Raw genomic sequence first — 8,082 nt, forward strand, 5'->3', positions numbered from 1 at the left:
TCTGTCAATCACCTCCTCACCTCCAGCTAACCTCCCTTTAATATGTCAAATGGGAACCCCCATCGTGTGATACATCATAGTAAGGAGCGTACAATTCTCTATTCAACGGTACCAAAAAAAATGAAATCGGTAAATGTGTAAGCAAATAGTTAGCGAGAATATCTAGAAATAATGAATATTTTATTTACGCCAAACTTTGGTATGTCAAATGGCTACCCCATGGTGTGATACATTATTTTAAAGGGCATTCATTATGCTATCAATGGTTGTAAAAAGAGGAACAAATTTAATTAGTTTAACAAATTTATTTTATTAAATGTTCAAAATGCGCGCCGTTATTAGCAAGACAATAAAAAAGCCTATTTTCAAACTCCTTACGAACATTGGCAAGGGTCTGCCCGCTAATTTCTCTGCATTCTTGAAATATTCTGTTTTTTAAATTCTCAATACTCTCAGGTGAAGTTTTATAAACTTTGCTTTTTAAGTAGCCCAAAGAAAAAAGTCTAGTGAGAAAAGACTACTACACTTTTCTCGAAAATTTTCATCAAGCCACTCTCGAACTACCAAAGTGTAGTGCGCGGGAGCTTCCTGCTGAACATGTATATTATTTTCATTCAGTAATATAGCACCATGTTGATCTACTTGATTTTCCATAGATTGGATAATGGAAGGGTATATTGCATTTTCTAAAAGGTTTAAATAAATTTCGCCAGTCAAATTTTCCTCCAAAAAAAATGGCCCGATTATTTAATTTCCATAAATTCCTGCCCAAACATTAATTTTTTGGGGATATTGGGTATGGCCTTCCCGAAAAACACGCGGATTTTCATTATCCCAGTATCTACAGTTATGTCTGTTCATCCAGGCCATTTAAAAAAAAGATCGATTCGTCACTGAAGCAAAATTGAATTCTCCTATCAAAATCATCTTCTCCGAGTTCATGAAGAATATGAATTTTATAAGGAAAGAACTTATTTTTTTTTAAACTTTATGTACGAAACCAGTGGAAATATTTGTTAGTTTTGCGGCCTTTGGTATAGACAAAGTTGGATCCATAGCAAATTGTCCTAGTACTTCAACTTGGCATGTTTCATCGACAACTCTATTTTCATATTTTTTCTTATTGCAAATCGATCCCGTCTCTTCAAATTTTCGTATCAATTCTAATACGTATTTATGGCTCACGTTTTTGTCTTGATACCTTTCATTAAATGCTCTCGCGGTTCTGCGAGCACACCGATCTTGAGCTCCATAAAGGAAAATTATTTCTATTCTTTCGGCTAGCGTATACACCATTTTTTAATAATTTGCTTGAACTAAATGTACTGTTTGTTACCACACATTTTAACTTCTAAATTGCTTGTATTTTTTTTTGATGATCTATTATAAAAAATGTAAGAATTTTAAAATGATGTACGTACCACACTAAAAGTATTCATTTAAAATACCAAAGTTTGGCGTAAATAAAATATTCGTTATTTCTAGACATTTTCGCTAACTATTTGCTTACACATTTACCGATTTCATTTTTTTGGTACCGTTGAATAGAGAATTTTACGCTGCTTACTATAATGTATCACACGATGGGGGTTCCTATTTGACATATTAAAGTGAGGTTAGCTGAAGGTGAGGAGGTGATTGACAGAACTTCAGTAAATGCATAATTAAACGTCCCTCTGTATATCTAATTTGACGTGTTTCTGATTCTGTTGATGACGTTCTAGCCTTTCAATGTTTTAAGGTGTTTGAAAAGTTCTGGCATTTGAGAAACAAAAAGAGTTAAGTAGTTAGAGTAAGAATTTTATTTTCAATGACTAGTCGTTTGCAATAACTACGTGGATGTACCAGACATAATGACCAAACAGCTCTCTTTTGTAGAACAAAAGAGGACGGAAAAAAGAAGTCCAGAATGGAATACAGTACCTTAAGTATAATTTCACCAAGGCAACATAGGTAGTCCATGCAATAACGGGAACAAGTTCCCTTGCAGTTACCTTCACGCTATAGCAACTAAAAGCCAGCTTCCTATTTAGCTAGCTTACATCTGAGAGTCAAATTTCAACCTGTAATCTATGTTCAAACCCAGATATTTAGAATCTTCAACAATTTTCAAAATGTAATTCTCAATGGAAATATTTTCCAAGCGCATGTCTCTAAAATTACCAACCTGGGTTTTTAATAAGAGCTTTTGAACGTCAAGAACAATAATATTTTGCAGATTGAGAGGGTTGTCCGCGTCCAGTGACCACAGTGCTGTACAATCATCAGCAAAAACTCCAATCTCTCCTGAAATATCAAGGCTTAGCAAATCATTGATGTAAATCGGAAGTAGAGTTGGGCCCATCGCAGACCCCTGAGAAACACCACAAGTAATGATTTTGCTATCCAAGACTCTGCACTTGATAGAGACCGACTGTGTCCTGTCCGATAGATAAGACTTAATCCATGCAAGCTCGGCACCTTGGAAGCCATACTTATAAAGCTTAGAAAGCAGTATTCTGTGACTAACACCATCAAACGCTTTTGATAAATCACAGAACACCGCTGCCGAAAACTTACGCTGGTTCAAGGAAGGAATTAAGAAAAATCCTCATAAAGTGGAATACAGCATCTGCAGTGCTTTTTTGATGATGAAGTCAGTAAGAAACTTTGTGATGTGTATGTTAATTAGGCGTTCTACTCAGTGGCGTAGCTAGATATTTTGGCGCCGATTGACAAAAGTAACTGAGGCGCTTTTGTTGAGCTCGCAGGGGCCGGAAAATTTTCGGGGTGCCACGCCCAATTTTTGCCCAAAAGTCATTAAAATCGTTAAAAAAACAAAAAGGATATATCAAGCGTATCCACCATATTCTCATAAATATCGGCAAGAATTATGCGTTGTCCGTATGGTCCGGTTCAGATGTAGTCTACAGGCTATGCTACGACTTTCGTAATAGGTACGTGATTTTAGTATTAATATTATTAGTAAAGTTCAGTAACGTAAATTAGTACAGTGGGTGCGGTGTGTGCTGCTACTAGTAATTATTGCAGAGCAATGAACAAATTCTCATATTTACAATGTAGGCTTTTTTCATGAGATTTTTGGCATCATGAAGGCAAGTTTCACAATTAATTTCTTTGTGTGGTATGTAAAATTCACCAATATATTAAAAACAACATTTATTCTTTAATTTCTATCCTATTATATTTTAGAACTGCTTTTTACGGTTCTTAATGCTTGCAAAAACGTGAATAACTTTATATCAAAGTTCTTTTCTTTTGCACATTTATTTTCTATGCTTAGAATAGCCAAACTACTTAAACGTTCCTGACTACAACTATTTTTTAAAAAATTCTTAATAAGTTTCAGTTTGGAAAACGACCGCTAAGCAGAAGTTACAGGAAGAGTCAAAAATATTAATAGTGTGGTACACACATTGGGAAAGTTTGATAAGCTGGTGTGATTTTTATAAAAGATAAAATCAACCATTTCATCAATTATTGAAAATTCTTTTAAATTATCACGAAAAGCTGAGCGAAAACTGAGGATTTCGGTGGCAAAGTTATCAGATAAGTCATCATCGTATTTATTTTGTAAAATTTCAGCTTGCTTGTGTAACTCCGTGTCAGTAGCTAAGGTCAGAAATGGAAGCTCAAGGAATTAAAATCTATCAACAATATTTTGAAAACCAGAGAGCCTATTTTTTAGCTGAAAGGACGCAATATCCAATATACTATTAAATGTTATTTTTTTAAATTTTTCTTCTGCTGAAAACTTTGTATCGGATGCAAGTTCATCAAAAAATTTTGTCGCTTCTGAACGAAATCAGGATCTAATTAGGAATTAGGATCTGAAATTAGGAATATAGGATCAATACCCCAGTTTGCAGCTGAATCCGAGGATTCTCGGCGAATTTCATCAGATTTTTGACGCAGTTTACAAAGTTCTTCGTGAGCATTTTTAAATAAATTAGATGCCTGTCCAATATTAGAGTTTTTGCTTTGAAGAAGTTTCGAAACTATATTTACTGAATGCTTAGAACATTGAAAGGCCTTTCAATGTTCTAAGACTGAATGAAGCATTTTGGAGAATAATGTTATAAGAAATAAAAACTTAACATTTTCAATTTTTTTTTTAAGTCCGATTGCTTCCGATTTTTCTTCCCTGTTCTTGCTTTTTAAGATTATGTCTATCAGAGCCTTTAAAATTAAATCGTACTGCGTCCAATGAATCATTCCTAGAAGACCATCTAGTAGGATTCAATCTTTTTAAAGTAATTTTGTTAACTGGAGATTCATCCACCGTTTAACCCTGTTCGAAAAAAAAATGTATATACGTCCAACAACATCGAAAAAATATTTTGCCTCTAAGACTCCATTGACAGCATCATTTAGAACTAAATTTAGGTTATGGGCAGCGTAGTGAATGTATGTGAGCATTTTTTTCTAACCCGACAATTTTGGATTGCAATCCTTTGTAAGCGCCGCTCATAACAGCAGCACCGTCATATTCCTGCCTCCAGACTTTTTAATAGAGATGTTTTTTTCTTTTAAAAGATTGGTAATAAAATTTTGTAGACCTTCAGCGCTTCTGTCATTTATTATTGGGTAAAATCCAACAAAAGATTCTTTACATTCAATCTGTATGACTTCGTTATTTTCATTTTTATGAAAAACAACGTAGCGGAAGACAACACTCAACTGTTCAATTTTGCATATATCTTGTGTAGTATCCAAAATTATTGTATAAAATGGAGCTACGCGAATATCTTCAAAGATTTTATTTTCTACTACGATTGCCAACATTTGAATAAACTCGTTTTGTATGGTTGGACTTAAATATTTTGTTGAGCCTTTTGGAAGTTCCAGTATCTTTTTTAAAACATCATCATAACGCGATAATAGGTGTATTATAGCCAAAAAATTACCCCGTTTTGAGTCATCATTATTGTATTCGGAATGGCCTCTAAATGGTAGATTACATAAAGACAAGGTCAATGTAACATCTAAAACCCTGTGTAAAACTTGTCGCCAAAAATTATAGCCTTCTTTGTAATTTTTTTCAAAATTTTGATCAAGTAGATTTTTATTATATTTCCAGGCATCGTGAGTTACACAAGCAGCAATGTGTGTACCGCTAGTTTCATGTTTTACAATTTTTTGGCTTAAAGTTTTCCACTGACATATTCCACTGACCCAACTCACCTTAAAATATTGACTATTTTTATCAGAAAATGGGTCTAAAACAACAGTCTAATTTAATAGAATAACACAACCATATACGATCAACGATTAACCTGCATTTGGATTTAGAACTATAATAAACAGCAGAAAATGACCTACCATTGGTTTTTGGAAAATCAATATCTGTTGGTCTGCAAGACCCATAACTTAAAATAAACTTTTTTACTTCGTCACTTTTAGTAATGTTTTCATCATAAAAACGTCTGTCTGTGGGGTATTTTTGTTTTATTAATGTCTTTAGAATTTTCTCTTCGGCAGCAGTAATAAAACTTGCCAGTTGTGAAGAAATTTCAAAAGCTTTTAAATTTACCTCATCGTCATCCTTAACTTCGACTAAATTATCTGGAACTGACACTTCTTCTGTTGGTGGCATTGATATTGAAATTTTCGAACAGGACGCCTCCGATTCCGTTGCTCCCAAATCTGATTGCGAGGACGTGGAAAAAATAGGCACTAATTTTCGGTAACTTTGCCTTTTTTAGTTCTTGCTCATGTTTTCTTTTTAAGTTAGCCCAACCGCTTAATTTCTTTTTCGTTCCAATATTTTTTCCATTTTAGGCTGATTTGAATGATCTAAAACATCAAACATCTCACAAAACACCACACACTTTCCCAAAAAAAGTAAATGTTGTACATAATAAATGTCATACATTGTAGGTATATAGGTACGTATCTAGGCTCTTGGCGGCCAGTCAGCAAATATTCATAAAAACAATATTATTTTCATCCCCGCCTGCTTAGCGGCATATCTCAATGAAAATAGGCGCTAACCGCAAAGCGTCGCTATACTCTTTGTCGGCGTGCCGCTTTTTATCTGCATTACTCTTTATCCTTTGTCCGCGTGCCGAAATAGAGACTTATCGCAAAGTCGTTTTTACTGTTTTATATTTTTATTATTTTTTATATTATTAAAGAGTTTTAAATTGGGAACGCGGCGCGCCGTAACGGCGCCTATTGTAAGCTGGCGCCGAGTGGCATTGCCACCCTAGTAGCTACGCCACTGGTTCTACTACTTTGGACAGAGTGGAAAGCAATGAAATTGGTCTATAATTCGAGGGATCAAAAGAGTCACCATTCTTGTGAACCGGTTTTATGTTGGCAAACTTAAGAGAGGAAAACTTCCGCTAGCAAAAGAGGAGTTAAGGATTTTTTTTTAATTTAGAAGAATAGAATTGTTGTTTGGCACTTTTCAGTAGCTGCCTGTATGTCCTACCTTAAGAAAGTATGTTTTTAAGAAAACACTATTATACTACACTATTTTACTAAGATGTTTACGCAACGAGTTGAGACAGCGGAGATTTTTGCACATGTGTGGATACCCTTAGTTATCCCTAATCTGGAATGTGGCTTTATTTTTATATTTCTCAGGGGGAAACATTTGTCCATTAGAGTGCATAAGATGGAATGGTAAAGTGATAAGGGATCATCCTCAAAAAAAATCTGATTCCAATTTTGTCTAGAGAAAAGACTTTCCCGACTGACTCTTTTATACCATGCAAATTTGTCAAGAGTCTTAAATATTACTTGACTTTGTAAAATATTGATGTGGCGATATTTTTGAAAATAGCGAGTTAGTTGTCTTCGGAATAGAAGAATCCGGTAAAGGTAAGTTTGTTTTTTTATTTACCATCAACGAATTTTAGTGCTTTATAACAGTAGGTGAAAATTTTTCACCTTCAAAGAAGAATTCTGAATTCTTTGAAGAATTCTGTTACGAATTATGCAATAGGCGCGTGTTTTGTTTTGTTGTCTTTTGTTGGCAAAATTTTTACCACAATTTTGTCTCACCGTTTTTAAAAGAAAAAATTGCCCGAGGTATTGCCCTTCAAATTAAGCATTTTAATTCCCACCTAACGAACAGGTAAAAAACGCTACATTGCTGTCAGGTATAAGGTGTGTTGCGCTAGTCAACTGGACATTGGTAAAAAAAAAGAAATAAATCGGATTAAAGTGTGTAAAAATCGTAACAGCTAAAAGTTGTTGACCTGAAAGGTGACTAGGGGCCTATAAAACAACCACTATAATTCTAACAAGTGTATAAAAAACTTATACAAGCGTAGCTATTCCGTAACATAAAGTAATTTGTAGTTTCTAGTGTGACACTGGTAATTACGGGACTTTACAAAAAAAAGACTTCACTTTGACCGTGAGCGTATAATTGGACTGTCGACATGTGGTCAAACGATTCGGATAGTGAAAACGAAAATGTCGTACAGTATATCGCTACAAAAATAGGCAAATTTTGGTTTTTAGGCATATCTCCGGTACTACTCAGAATTTTAAAAGTTTCTAAACGGCATATTGTTAGGCTTGAAAATACGCAACTTTTCTCTAATTTAACCATCTTCGCAGCTCTTTTATTTTCCAAGATCCCCATGATCGACATCCTTATCTTGGACACACTGTATGTATACAACTTATTTTTTGTTAGTTATTTAAAAATATATATATTTTCTGTATTTTTCCCATAATTTACGAGATGCAAGTAATTCTAATTAGGAAAGATAATTTTCTTAAACTTATACAATACTTTTGGTCCACTGTGATTTTTTGAAGTAAAAGATACCGGGATAGCACGTGCACTATTTTTTATCAATGTTTACTTACAATAGGCAACATGTAAGATAGATTATTAAAAATAAATCAATGTTGATATAATTGAAAAATTGATAGAGATATGTAAGGTCCTTACATCAATTTAATAATTTACTATTTTATTTAGTTTATTCCGCTGTTTCCCGAGACCGAGATGTCGTGTTTTCTTGATTTGTCTGTTCAATTCAAATGGCTCATCTGCGGATCTACGTTTAATAAATAAAAATGTGTAAGGGAGATCTTAAATAACTAATAAAACAAGCG

Source organism: Anthonomus grandis, chromosome 6 (genome assembly GCF_022605725.1).
Source record: "Anthonomus grandis grandis chromosome 6, icAntGran1.3, whole genome shotgun sequence".
Lineage (NCBI taxonomy): Eukaryota > Metazoa > Arthropoda > Insecta > Coleoptera > Curculionidae > Anthonomus > Anthonomus grandis.